Source organism: Natator depressus, chromosome 2 (assembly GCF_965152275.1).
Source record: "Natator depressus isolate rNatDep1 chromosome 2, rNatDep2.hap1, whole genome shotgun sequence".
Taxonomy (NCBI): Eukaryota; Metazoa; Chordata; order Testudines; family Cheloniidae; genus Natator; species Natator depressus.
In genome coordinates, this window is record NC_134235.1 from 263727237 (window position 1) to 263741916 (window position 14680).

The window sequence follows — 14680 nt, forward strand, 5'->3', positions numbered from 1 at the left end:
TCCCGGGGCATTGTGGGAGATGTAGTCCCGCCTGATTGACAGCCCCGGGCACGGCCGAACCCTGCGCGGGGGCGCAGCGCAAAAGCCAGGGTGTCCGCGCTGCGCGGAAGCCCGGCTGGGACCCTTGCGGCCGGCCCGCAGGCTCTAGGACCCACCCGCCGGGAGCGGGGGTGAGCCCGAGTCCCGCTGAGCCGGGGGCCAAGCCTTGCCGTGCTGCTGTGCGGACACAGCTCAAGCCGCAGACCCCAGCCGGGAGCTCTGCGTCCTGCAACCCAGGCCGGGCCCGCCAGACCCACCCGGGTCCGTTTGGACGCTCACGCACAGGCTTCGAAACACCGAGTCCCAAGCCTGGGTTACGATGCCGTGCAGACGTGCCCCCTGGGGGGTATGAGGGTGCGCCGTCTGCGCTGCAAAACGACCCCAAGGCCATGAATCTCAGAGCCCAGGTCATAGAATCATAGAATATCAGGGTTGGAAGGGACCTCAGGAGGTCATCTAGTCCAACCCCCTGCTCAAAGCAGGACCAATCCCCAACTAAATCATCCCAGCCAGGGCTTTGTCAAGCCTGACCTTAAACACCTCAAAGGAAGGAGACTCCACCACCTCCCTAGGTAACGCATTCCAGTGTTTCACCACCCTCCTAGTCAAAAAGTTTTTCCTAATATCCAATCTAAACCTCCCCCACTGCAACTTGAGACCATTACTCCTCGTTCTGTCATCAGCTACCACTGAGAATAGTCTAGAGCCATCCTCTTTGGAACCCCCTTTCAGGTAGTTGAAAGCAGCTATCAAATCCCCCTCATTCTTCTCTTCCACAGACTAAACAATCCCAGTTCCCTCAGCCTCTCCTCATAAGTCATGTGTTCCAGTCCCCTCATCATTTTTGTTGCCCTTTGCTGTACGATCATGTCCCTAAGCCTAGGGAACGATCACGTCCTCGATCTGCTGGCAATGCCCCTACTTATACATCCCAAAATGCCATTGGCCTTCTTGGCAACAAGGGCACACTGCTGACTCATATCCAGCTTCTCGTCCACTGTCAAACCTAGGTCCTTTTGTGCAGAACTGCTGCCTAGCCATTCGGTCCCTAGTCTGTAGCGGTGCATGGGATTCTTCCGTCCTAAGTGCAGGACTCTGCACTTGTCCTTGTTGAACCTCATCAGATTTCTTTTGGCCCAATCCTCCAATTTGTCTAGGTCCCTCTGAATCCTATCCCTGCCCTCCTGAGTATCTACCACTCCTCCCAGTTTAGTGTCGTCTGCAAACTTGCTGAGGGTGCAATCCACACCATCCTCCAGATCATTTATGAAGATATTGAACAAAACCGGCCCCAGGACCGACCCTTGGGGCACTCCACTTGATACCAGCTGCCATCTAGACATGGAGCCATTGATCACTACCTGTTGAGCCCGACAATCTAGCCAAATTTCTACCCACCTTATAGTCCATTCATCCAGCCCATACTTCTTTAACTTGCTGGCAAGAATACTGTGGGAGACCGTGTCAAAAGCTTTGCTAAAGTCAAGGAACAACACATCCACTGCTTTCCCTTCATTCACAGAGCCAGTTATCTCGTCATAGAAGGCAATTAGATTAGTCAGGCATGACTTGCCCTTGGTGAATCCATGCTGACTGTTCCTGATCACTTTCCTCCCCTCTAAGTGCTTCAGAATTGATTCCTTGAGGACCTGCTCCATGATTTTTCCAAGGACTGAGGTGAGGCTGACTGGCCTGTAGTTCCCAGGATCCTCCTTCTTCCCTTTTTTAAAGATGGGCACTATATTAGCCTTTTTCCAGTCTTCCGGGACCTCCCCCCAATCGCCATGACACAGTCTGCACATTCAGGCTTGTGCTGGTGCAGTGAGCTAGCTGTGTAGACATCCCAGCTCAGGCTGGAGTCTCCCCCGCTCCTGCAGGCTTCAGAGCCCCAGCGGGAATGTCTACATGGCTCTTGGTAGCGCTATAGGGCCAGCCCCGCCACGCTGACTCTGAATAGCCAGGCTCTGAGACTTGCTTTTGCGGGTGTGTTTTGCCATGTAGACGCGCCTAGCCATTCCTGTGGCAGGGCACGGGCCTATGTGAGTAGCTGCTGGCTTTCAGACATTCGCAGCTTGATGTGCTGGGGCCCTGTGAGATCACTGAGAATGGCCCCAGGGACCTGGGCAAGGTGTCACCTCCCAGCTCCACCCCTCGCTGACTGCTGTGGTACATTTGCATGGATCCACTCTGCCAATTCTTGTGATTTTACCACCAGTCTAGCAATATTTGGTGCTTGTTCTGAAAGCCCCAGCTCCTGGAGTCCAGTGATTACATGAAAGCCTCAGCTTTCATTGTTTAACAAGTAAGTTTCTAGCCCCCATGGCTGCAGAGAAAAGTCTGGAAGCGTGCCCCTTAAAGACAAATAAAAAGAACCAGATTTATTAGCTTGAATATCTCATGATTTTCAAGCCAATCTTGTGATTTTGGGTGCCCTGACTCACGATTTTTGAACATTTGGGTTTGGCAATACTATAGCTGAGCATATATTTGCTGTATTCTCTCCACTCAGCACCCATCCATCTCGCACACTCTCCTCCCATGGATGTCTCCTGCTGAGGGCCAGTGACTCTCCAGCTATAGGTCTCTATAGTCTTCTCATGCCCAGGTCCTACGGGGAAGGTGACCTGCCCCCTCGGAAGCATCCTTCTCCCTAGTTTGTTATCTGCCTTTGCTTCCTGTTTTGTCAGGTCTGTGGGGCAGAATGAAGTGGAATCCACTGTATTAATTCCTCAGGCCCCACCTCACATTTCCCATGTGTCCCAGCTTGGAGTTGGAGTGGGTGTGATCTCCTCTCATTAAGCTGAAGTGTGAATCCTAAATAGACCATTGAATAAATAAAACACCCCCACCACCACCACACACACTGCTGATCAGCAACAAAGGGCCAGGGGTTTAAGGGTGTTTAGGCACCTCAAGATGCAGCTTGTCACTGAGTGAGGTTTTCAGAAGAACCTAGGTGCCTAACTCCCATGTGCGGAGTCTGTGCCAAAGGAGGCTGTCAAACAGCCCCCCCACCCCCCACCCCCCGGTCCAGCAGCTGGTGACTAGACGGGGCTGGCAGAAATCAACCAACCCGTGAGGTTTGAGGGGAATTAATAATCTGATTATGAAACCAAACGAAGACTGTGTCTAAGAGTAAAGGCCGTGCCGAGTAAAGAAAAGGGTGATTTCTGCCTGCAGCGTGTTCAGGCCGCCTGCGTCTCAGCAGGGCCTTTGAAATTAGGCGCCACAGACCCCAGGATCCTGTGTAGCCAAGAGCACCCAGCTAAAGGAATGCTGCCCCCTTCCAGCCAAGCTTCTCAGCTCCTTCCCAATCTCATTCCCAACAGGGCATGGCGCATTGGTTTGGGGAGTATGAAACGGACACGAAGTGATGCTGACCCAAGTAAAATGGCCACCATCTCCTACTCTTTCCTACGGACCTGAAGCCAGCCCAGCCTCTGGGAAGATGGCCACCCCGGGCTCTGTGGGTAAGCAAGTCCTCAGCAAAGTGTGGGGATAAAGACATGGGGAGAAGGGAGGCTGCAGAGGGTTGTGAGGTACAGGAGAAAACTGAAAGGGGTTACAGTGGATTTTGGGGGAGGGGGTGAACACTGAGGGGGATGCAGGGGAACACCAGGGCAGAAGGAGCCTGTGAAAATGAGCCAGATGGAAAGGGGAGCTGGTAACCATGCGAGGGGGGCAGGAGACTGGGTTTCTCTTGTTCACAGAATATCAGGGTTGGAAGGGACCTCAGGAGGTCATCTGGTCCACCCCCCTGCTCAAAGCAGGACCAATCCCCAATTTTTGCCCCAGATCCCAAATGGTCCCCTCAAGGATTGAACATACAACCCTGGATTTAGCAGGTGAATGCTCAAACCACTGATCTATCCCTCCTCTTTAAACAAAGAATTTCTCCCCTCCTTCCCAGCGGCCACGGTCCCCCATGACTTTGTGGGACTGAAGACATTTCTTGCCCTTAGCCAAGATGGCTGTCATGTCCCTACATCTGTCTGCAGGTGGCAGAGGCTGCCCCTAGCAAAGATCAGCCAGTGCCCAGTGACTTGGAGCGAAACCGCCCCTCAGGAAGGCTGGCTCTGGGTGTGGACCGGGGTGTTACACCCTATGGTGCTGTTCAGTCACTAGGTGGCGCTGTGTGTCAGGGACTCTATTGAAACGAACCTCAGCGGCCACAACGTGAGAGGAGAAATCCGCGGGAACGGGCCAACCAGGTAGCGTGGTGGCCGGGCATCAGCAAGGACATGCAGAATCTTCAGGTGACCACTGCAGAGCTGTGGGCTTGTACACACGGCCACTTATGTATGTCGGTGTAACTTACGTCGCTCAGGGGGGTTGTAGCCAGTGGTGAGCTGGAGCCGGTTCACACCGGTTCACTAGAACCTGTTGTTAAATTTAGAAGCCCTTTTAGAACCGATTGTTTCGCGGAGGAGAACCGGTTCTAACAGGGCTTCTAAATTTAACCGGCCCAAAGTGGCATCTTAGGCGCCGACTCCATGGGTGCTCCAGCCCTGGAGCACCCACGGGGAAAATTTGGTGGGTGCAGAGCACCCACTGGCAGCTCCCCGCCCCACCCCCGGCCCCAGATCACCTCCGCCTCCGCCCCTGAACGCGCTGCGCCGCTCCGCTTCTCCGCCCCCCCAGGCTTCCCGCAAATCAGCCGTTTGCGCGGGAAGCCGGGGGGCTGAGAAGCAGGCGGAAGCTTCCCGCTCAGGCCCAGGGAGGCGGAGGAGAGCTTGGGCGGGGCTGGGGGGTGCGCGAGGAGGGCCACCCACGCTGCAGCAGGTAACCCGGGGGGTGTGTGTGCAGGGGAACCGCTCCCCGCCCCAGCTCACCTCTGCCACCCTCGGCCTGAGCGGGAAGCCACCGCCTGCTTCTCAGTCCTCCCCGGCTTCCCGCCGAAGAGCTGATTTGCAGGAAGCCGGGGCTGGGGCGCGGAGAAGCAGAGCGGGGCAGTGCATTCAGGGGAGGAGGCGGAGCGGAGGTGAGCTGGGGCCGGGCGCGGAGTGGGGAGCTGCTGGTGGGTGCTCCGCACCCACCAATTTTCCCCATGGGTGCTCCAGCCCTGGAGCACCCAGGGAGTCAGTGCCTAAGGTGCCACTTTTGATGTGATCAGTGGGGGAGTGGCCGCTCCCCCTGCTCCCCCCCAGCTACACTGCCCTGCCCCTAGGAGCCAGAGGGACCTACTGGATGCTTCCTGGGAGCTGCCCCAGGTAAGCACCGCTGCGACTCCCCACCTCGCCCCCCGGCAGGTGCCTCTGGCTCTTAGGGGTGGCATGGGCACCCACTACGGTGGCCCACGAGACCCTCCTGCCCGGTTCTGGGGGCAGACAGGGGAGGGGGGTTGGATGGGGCAGGAGTCCCGGGGGGCGGGGGTGGGCAACGACCCCCTCGTGGGGTGAGGAGGGAACCTGTTGTTAAGATTTTGGCAGCTCATCACTGGTTGTAGCCCAGTGGGCTAGTTTGCCTTTGTTATATTCACGGCTACTGTAGCCCAGTGGGCTAGCTTGCCTTTATTATATGTACTGTTTTGCATTATATTCTGCTTTGCATTATATTCAGCAGTAATGCAAGAAACCTACAGGCCTGTATCCTGTAAATCATTACCTTCCACAAGTTAGCATAAGGCTTGAGACCTATGAACTTTGAACAGACAAACTTTGCACAGATAAACTGAAGCTGAAAATAAAGTTTATGGGGAAGTTCTGACCACAAATAAATAATTCAGTCACAGAAAGTGTCCTGACAATGAACTGACGTACATAAAAGGTATATGAGATACATTTAAGACTCGCCTGCTTGTTTGCCTATATATCTTTACTTATAAGTTTCTTATTTCCTTATGGGTTTGATTATTTGTTTTATTATAATAGGTTGATAGGTCTATATTAGAGTACATTTTGGCTGTAACACAAGGGACCTGCAGGCTACATCCTGTATGTTGAGCTAAGGCAAAGTTTGCAGACATGTGTTTGGGACCTTTCATCTAGATAGTGGTGATGAGCTAAAGCATAAGGTCCATGTATGGCTGCGACTTTTAACATAGATGATGTGCTAAAGCAGGTTGGCATAGGGGCTTTCCTAAGTTCATACTCTTTTAAACTTAACAGGTACTCCACAACTTGGAACTTGGAAAGAACTGAAATAACCAGTTAGGACAGAAATAACAAATGTGACACCTAACCATAAAAGGGCCATAGTAACAAGTGGACATATGTAATAATAAGTTGAGATTATTGATATACTAACCTATACGAAAAAGACACTCCAACATTAGTAAGGTGAGGATCAATGATGTAATCAACAGTCCCAGTCTATGCTGTATTCTGATAGTTCAGAGATCAAAGGAACATCCTATCATTAAAATGAATTGTAAACACTGGATATCTTGGCATTCATCTCTCTCTTTGAAATGTACTGTGACTGCTGGAGGAACAAGCAAATGGCCTTATGTTAATTCGTATAGCTAAGTACTGGTGATGGACCTCCTTCAGTCATCCTAATTACCTTTTGTTCCCTGAGGAAATCCCAACTTGTCAAAAGAGGACATGAAATTGTATAAAAGATCCTTGGGTCCTGATTTTGTCTTCTCAGATCTGCTTAGGCTTCACCAGGGGAAGTTTGAGTCTCAAGACTGAGGTCCCAGTTATGCTGGTACCCCCTGAATATGAGATTTGGACATTGGACTATGACGTATGAACTGAATTCTAAAGGAACTCTTTGCAACTACAAAGCTCACCATCTCTGCTATGAATCTGCACCTCAATGAATTGAACTCCTGTCTGTCTGTATGTTGATCTTTTAACCATATTCTCTCTCTTTTGTTTTTAAATAAATTTTAGTTTAGTTAATAAGAATTGGTTGTGGTGTGTATTTGGGTAAGATCTGAAACATTCGTTAACCTGGGAGGTGATGTGTCTGATCCTTTGGGGTTGGTAGAACCTGTTCTTTTCTATGATGAAATAAGATTTACAGAAATTTTCATCCTATTTGACGTGGGTACCTGGATGGGGGCCTGAGGCTGGATCACTTTAAGGGAACTGTGTTGTTTGGACTTCTGAGTAACCAGTGAGGTAATAAATTTCAACTGTTGGGAATGGGCCACATCCACCCTATTTGAATTGGCCTCGTTAGCACTGACTCCCCCACTTGTTAAGGCAACTCCCATCTTTTCATGTGCTGTATTTTTATACCTGTCTACTTTATTTTCCACTCCATGCATCTGATGAAGTGGGTTTTAGCCCACGAAAGCTTATGCCCAAATAAATTTGTTAGTCTCTAAGGTGCCACAAGGATTCCTCATTGTTTAAGGTAATAAAGAAGCTATTTTGTGCTGGTTTTGTGAATCTAAGTATTGGAATATCCACCAGCTTTTTGGGGATTGTCTGCCCCATTCTTTGCAGTTCACCCTAATTGAGTGACCACAGCTGACTCCCCACTAGGACTCCGGTCACAAGTGGAGTAGGGCCTGAGCTCCCAGCTGACACCTGGAGCCAGCAAACAGTCAATTGTTCAGTGCAGACCAGGGCTGGAAGCTGCCCCAATGGCTGTGGGACCAGATCTGGGATCATAGAATCATAGAATCATAGAATATCAGGGTTGGAAGGGACCTCAGGAGGTCATCTAGTCCAACCCCCTGCTCAAAGCAGGACCAATCCCCAATCAAATCATCCCAGCCAGGGCTTTGTCAAGCCTGACCTTAAAAACTTCCAAGGAAGGAGATTCTACCACCTCCCTAGGTAACGCATTCCAGTGTTTCACCACCCTCCTAGTGAAAAAGTTTTTCCTAATATCCAACCTAAACCTCCCCCACTGCAACTTGAGACCATTACTCCTTGTCCTGTCCTCTTCTACCACTGAGAATAGTCTAGAACCATCCTCTCTGGAACCACCTCTCAGGTAGTTGAAAGCAGCTATCAAATCCCCCCTCATTCTTCTCTTCCACAGACTAAACAATCCCAGTTCCCTCAGCCTCTCCTCATAAGTCATGTGTTCCAGACCCCTAATCATTTTTGTTGCCCTTCGCTGGACTCTCTCCAATTTATCCACATCCTTCTTGTAGTGTGGGGCCCAAAACTGGACACAGTACTCCAGATGAGGCCTCACCAATGTCGAATAGAGGGGAACGATCACGTCCCTCGATCTGCTCGCTGTGCCCCTACTTATACATCCCAAAATGCCATTGGCCTTCTTGGCAACAAGGGCACACTGCTGACTCATATCCAGCTTCTCGTCCACTGTAACCCCTAGGTCCTTTTCCGCAGAACTGCTGCCTAGCCATTCGGTCCCTAGTCTGTAGCTGTGCATTGGGTTCTTCCGTCCTAAGTGCAGGACCCTGCACTTATCCTTATTGAACCGCATCAGATTTCTTTTGGCCCAATCCTCCAATTTGTCTAGGTCCCTCTGTATCCTATCCCTGCCCTCCAGCGTATCTACCACTCCTCCCAGTTTAGTATCATCCGCAAATTTGCTGAGAGTGCAATCCACACCATCCTCCAGATCATTTATGAAGATATTGAACAAAACCGGCCCCAGGACCGACCCTTGGGGCACTCCACTTGATACCGGCTGCCAACTAGACATGGAGCCATTGATCACTACCTGTTGAGCCCGACAATCTAGCCAACTTTCTACCCACCTTATAGTGCATTCATCCAGCCCATACTTCTTTAACTTGCTGACAAGAATACTGTGGGAGACAGTGTCAAAAGCTTTGCTAAAGTCAAGGAACAACACATCCACTGCTTTCCCTTCATCCACAGAGCCAGTTATCTCGTCATAGAAGGCAATTAGATTAGTCAGGCATGACCTACCCTTGGTGAATCCATGGTGATCCCTCAGTGTGTGTCTCTCACTCTCACCCATCCTTCCCTGGACCACTTCCAAAGGGGAGATTTTCTTCTCTCAACTGGATTATTCCTAGGTGGGTGCATCTATGACCTCCACGTATACACATCCCTGCCCAACAGTGGTTTCAATTCCTCCCTGTGTTGTTATTTCTGTATTGTTGTGCACACACTCGTACACATGGGTGGAGGCTCTGGGGTAGGGGAAGCTCCCCTTTTCTCTGGGTTCACTCCCAGGTGGATTCTCTGGTGTGGCAGGCCCAGTCTTCCCCACGTGTTCTCCCAGGCAGTGCAGGGACAGGGCCTCTCCCCCATGCATGCTCTCTGAGATCTGGGATTGCAGTTTCCCTGTACTCACCCCATGGCTTGGGCCCCTCCTGCTGTGGATTCCCTGAGAAGCTACAAGATTCTGCTTCCACGAGGCAGAAGTTGATTCAGAATAGATTAGAAAAGGGGGAAGTGAAACAGGGAGTAGGGAACTGGGAGATGTAGCTAAAGGATTCAATCCAGTACGATTAAGCAGCATCTGCAAAGCAGCCTGGACTCTGCACTGACTCTAGGGAGTCCCAGGCTGCCGGATGCTGCATCCAATTCCCCCCAGTCCGGGGACAGGAATGTCCCCCACTAAAGAGGGATAATGGGCAGTGGGAGAGAAAGCAAAAGGAGCTAATCCCCCTTGACCTGAATAGGCTGTGAGGAGGGGATGTTACTTCTTGCTGCTGCTCTGTAGTAGTTATGATGATGATCTATTTGTAGTGCAGTTATTGACTGATCTATGCTGGCTAGATATACCTATCATATTAACAATGTGTTATCCACACTACGTATACATTAGTATGCACAAAGCACTAATATTATAGCAGCTATGTAGCCTAGGTTGGCCTGTGAGATGGGTTACATAAAAAACACTTATGCTAAGTATCCCATAACCCCTTGCATTCACTGAAGTAAGCCTGGCTGGAGCAAATAGGGAAGCTCGCAAGCTCAGGACAGGTGAGTGCTCGGCCATAGCAACAGAAAGGGAGTTACCCTCCCAGGCCTGTATTGGAATGGCCCAGAGGAAGAGGACACAACATAGGATTGCTCTACTCTGGGACAAACCTCAGAGGTGCCTTCACACCCTTTGGTACCTGGAATGCATCTGGGCAGAACAAAGAGATAAGGGGGACACCACGGTACCAGAAAAACAAGGCAGAAAGCTGATGGGTTAAACTGAGTTTCAGATGACGCCAACAGGACCTTTTACTAGTAAGCAGGGAGGGTATAAAAAGATGGCTTTAGGGGTGGAACTTAGGGAGCACACCTTCTGTGTAAGGGGAGTGTGACAACGCTGCACAGGGCAGCTTCCCAGTGACTGGTATCATACAGAACCTTTCCCCTGTGCCATATTGTTATTGGCTTAGAGCAATAAACCTGACAGACATTGGTTATTTGGTCTCTTGAGAATATTCCATAACAAACCAAGGTGTGGTCATGCAATTTCCTATACCATTTATCATCACCATTGAGCCAGGAGACCCCAGTCAGGCTTGGAGTCCTACCATGCTGGGCACTGTACACAGACTGCCCTGAAGGTTTACGATTTTTGTTTTTAGTACTCCTCTCCAAAGTACCAGTCCCACTTCCCTGGAGGAAATGAAATAAACCAGTTCTTCAAAAAGGAAACTGAAAAACAAATCCCGTCCCATGCAACCATGTGGACTTCCAACATGGGCTGTAAACTGGGTTTGAGCCCTCACCCGCCAGACCCCAGCACACACATCTGCCACTCCAGGGTCACTTATCTTTTATGCAGAGCACCCGCGAGAGAGGGACGTGACACTCCCTTTGCAGTAGGTTACCCCACGGCTGGAGAGGTAACCAGGCTTTGTGGGTTCTGTTCCTGGCTGTGGGTGGGACGTGTGGGCTAGCAGTTAGGGCTGGGCTAGCCGAGCAGTTCGAACCGAGACATTACCTGGGGAAGGCAGTATACCTGAGTGGATAAGATTTAAGTCTGTCTCATAAGGAAGGTGGGTTCTCTTTCCAGGTCTCCCACACTTGACCTTGTGCAACCTCTGGGTGACAGAGGGACAGACACTGGGGCACGTGAAGGGAAAGGCGAGTCTCTCCGGGCAGCCGGGCTGGGTGGCATCCGCAGGAGGTTTGGGACCAGGCCGGTGCCAGGGGGCTGCCGGCCCCCCACGGAAACGCGGCCGGGGGTTTGGCTGGCCTCGCCCAACGCCAGGAGAAAGGGGGAGGGGCTGAAGAGACCGCAGGATCCTGAGATTGACAGTCCCTGGGGCCTATGGGCAGGGGCCCGCGCTCCGGCCGGATTGACAGGACAGGCAGGCCAAGGCGGGAGTCAGGAGCCTGAGGGCCCAGCCCGGGGACTGGCCCCCTCCCCACAGAGCCGGCCCAGGCGGCCCCCGCGCCCCTCCGTCCCCTGCGGCTGCCCAGCCCCCCTCCACTGGCTGGGGGGGGGAGTCATTAGCTGCCAGCAGAGCGGAGGGTGGGGGGCAGTGGGAAGTCCAGGACTGGCCTAGGACGGGGAAGGGGCTGCAGGCTGGGGCTGAGGGGCGTCGCAGAGCGGAGGGTTGGGGGGCAGTAGGATGTCCAGGACTAGCCTAGCAGGGGGAAGGGGCTGCAGGCTGGGGCTGAGGGGCGTCGCAGAGCGGAGGGTGGGGGGCAGTGGGATGTTCAGGACTGGCCTAGCAGGGGGAAGGGGCTGCAGGCTGGGGCTGAGGGGTGTCGCAGAGCGGAGGGTGGGGGGCAGTGGGATGTTCAGGACTGGCCTAGCAGGGGGAAGGGGCTGCAGGCTGGGGCTGAGGGGCGTCGCAGAGCGGAGGGTGGGGGGCAGTGGGAAGTTCAGGACTGGCCTAGCAGGGGGAAGGGGCTGCAGGCTGGGGCTGAGGGGTGTCGCAGAGCGGAGGGTGGGGGGCAGTGGGAAGTCCAGGACTGGCCTAGCAGGGGGAAGGGGCTGCAGGCTGGGGCTGAGGGGTGTCGCAGAGCGGAGGGTGGGGGGCAGTGGGAAGTCCAGGACTGGCCTAGCAGGGGGAAGGGGCTGCAGGCTGGGGCTGAGGGGCGTCGCGGAGCGGAGGGTGGGGGGCAATGGGAAGTCCAGGACTGGCCTAGCAGGGGGAAGGGGCTGCAGGCTGGGGCTGAGGGGCGTCGCAGAGCGGAGGGTGGGGGGCAGTGGGAAGTCCAGGACTGGCCTAGCAGGGGGAAGGGGCTGCAGGCTGGGGCTGAGGGGCGTCGCAGAGCGGAGGGTGGGGGCAGTGGGAAGTCCAGGACTGGCCTAGCAGGGGGAAGGGGCTGCAGGCTGGGGCTGAGGGGCGTCGCGGAGCAGAGGGTGGGGGGCAGTGGGAAGTCCAGGACTGGCCTAGCAGGGGGAAGGGGCTGCAGGCTGGGACTGAGGGGTGTCGCAGAGCGGAGGGTGGGGGCAGTGGGAAGTCCAGGACTAGCCTAGCAGGGGGAAGGGGCTGCAGGCTGGGGCTGAGGGGCGTCGCAGAGCGGAGGGTGGGGGGCAGTGGGAAGTCCAGGACTGGCCTAGCAGGGGGAAGGGGCTGCAGGCTGGGGCTGAGGGGTGTCGCAGAGCGGAGGGTGGGGGGCAGTGGGAAGTTCAGGACTGGCCTAGCAGGGGGAAGGGGCTGCAGGCTGGGGCTGAGGGGCGTCGCAGAGCGGAGGGTTGGGGGGCAGTAGGATGTCCAGGACTAGCCTAGCAGGGGGAAGGGGCTGCAGGCTGGGGCTGAGGGGCGTCGCGGAGCGGAGGGTGGGGGGCAGTGGGAAGTCCAGGACTGGCCTAGCAGGGGGAAGGGGCTGCAGGCTGGGGCTGAGGGGCGTCGCAGAGCGGAGGGTGGGGGCAGTGGGAAGTCCAGGACTGGCCTAGCAGGGGGAAGGGGCTGCAGGCTGGGGCTGAGGGGCGTCGCGGAGCAGAGGGTGGGGGGCAGTGGGAAGTCCAGGACTGGCCTAGCAGGGGGAAGGGGCTGCAGGCTGGGACTGAGGGGTGTCGCAGAGCGGAGGGTGGGGGCAGTGGGAAGTCCAGGACTAGCCTAGCAGGGGGAAGGGGCTGCAGGCTGGGGCTGAGGGGCGTCGCAGAGCGGAGGGTGGGGGGCAGTGGGAAGTCCAGGACTGGCCTAGCAGGGGGAAGGGGCTGCAGGCTGGGGCTGAGGGGTGTCGCAGAGCGGAGGGTGGGGGGCAGTGGGAAGTTCAGGACTGGCCTAGCAGGGGGAAGGGGCTGCAGGCTGGGGCTGAGGGGCGTCGCAGAGCGGAGGGTTGGGGGGCAGTAGGATGTCCAGGACTAGCCTAGCAGGGGGAAGGGGCTGCAGGCTGGGGCTGAGGGGCGTCGCGGAGCGGAGGGTGGGGGGCAGTGGGAAGTCCAGGACTGGCCTAGCAGGAGGAAGGGGCTGCAGGCTGGGGCTGAGGGGTGTCGCAGAGTGGAGGGTGGGGGGCAATGGGAAGTCCAGGACTGGCCTAGCAGGAGGAAGGGGCTGCAGGCTGGGACTGAGGGGCCTCGCAGAGCGGAGGGTGGGGGGCAGTGGGAAGTCCAGGACTGGCCTAGCAGGGGGAAGGGGCTGCAGGCTGGGGCTGAGGGGTGTCGCAGAGTGGAGGGTGGGGGGCAATGGGAAGTCCAGGACTGGCCTAGCAGGAGGAAGGGGCTGCAGGCTGGGACTGAGGGGCGTCGCAGAGCGGAGGGTTGGGGGGCAGTAGGATGTCCAGGACTGGCCTAGCAGGGGGAAGGGGCTGCAGGCTGGGGCTGAGGGGCGTCGCAGAGCGGAGGGTGGGGGGCAGTGGGAAGTCCAGGACTGGCCTAGCAGGAGGAAGGGGCTGCAGGCTGGGGCTGAGGGGTGTCACAGAGTGGAGGGTGGGGGGCAATGGGAAGTCCAGGACTGGCCTAGCAGGAGGAAGGGGCTGCAGGCTGGGGCTGAGGGGCGTCGCAGAGCGGAGGGTGGGGGGCAGTGGGAAGTCCAGGACTGGCCTAGCAGGAGGAAGGGGCTGCAGGCTGGGGCTGAGGGGCGTCGCAGAGCGGAGGGTGGGGGGCAGTGGGAAGTCCAGGACTGGCCTAGCAGGGGGAAGGGGCTGGAGGCTGGGACTGAGGGGCGTCGCAGAGCGGAGGGTGGGGGGCAGTGGGATGTTCAGGACTGGCCTAGCAGGGGGAAGGGGCTGCAGGCTGGGACTTGAGGGGCGTCGCGGAGCGGAGGGTGGGGGGCAGTGGGATGTTCAGGACTGGCCTAGCAGGGGGAAGGGGCTGCAGGCTGGGGCTGAGGGGCGTCGCAGAGCGGAGGGTGGGGGGCAGTGGGAAGTCCAGCACTAGCCTAGCAGGGGGAAGGGGCTGCAGGCTGGGGCTGAGGGGCGTCGCGGAGCGGAGGGTGGGGGGCAGTGTGAAGTCCAGGACTGGCCTAGCAGGGGGAAGGGGCTGCAGGCTGGGACTGAGGGGTGTCATAGAGCGGAGGGTGGGGGGCAGTGGGAAGTCCAGGACTAGCCTAGCAGGGGGAAGGGGCTGCAGGCTGGGGCTGAGGGGCGTCGCGGAGCGGAGGGTGGGGGGCAGTGGGAAGTCCAGGACTGGCCTAGCAGGGGGAAGGGGCTGCAGGCTGGGACTGAGGGGTGTCGCAGAGCGGAGGGTGGGGGGCAGTGGGAAGTCCAGGACTAGCCTAGCAGGGGGAAGGGGCTGCAGGCTGGGGCTGAGGGGCTTCGCAGAGCGGAGGGTGGGGGGCAGTGGGATGTCCAGGACTAGCCTAGCAGGAGGAAGGGGCTGCAGGCTGGGGCTGAGGGGCGTCGCAGAGCGGAGGGTGGGGGGCAGTGGGAAGTTCAGGACTGGCCTA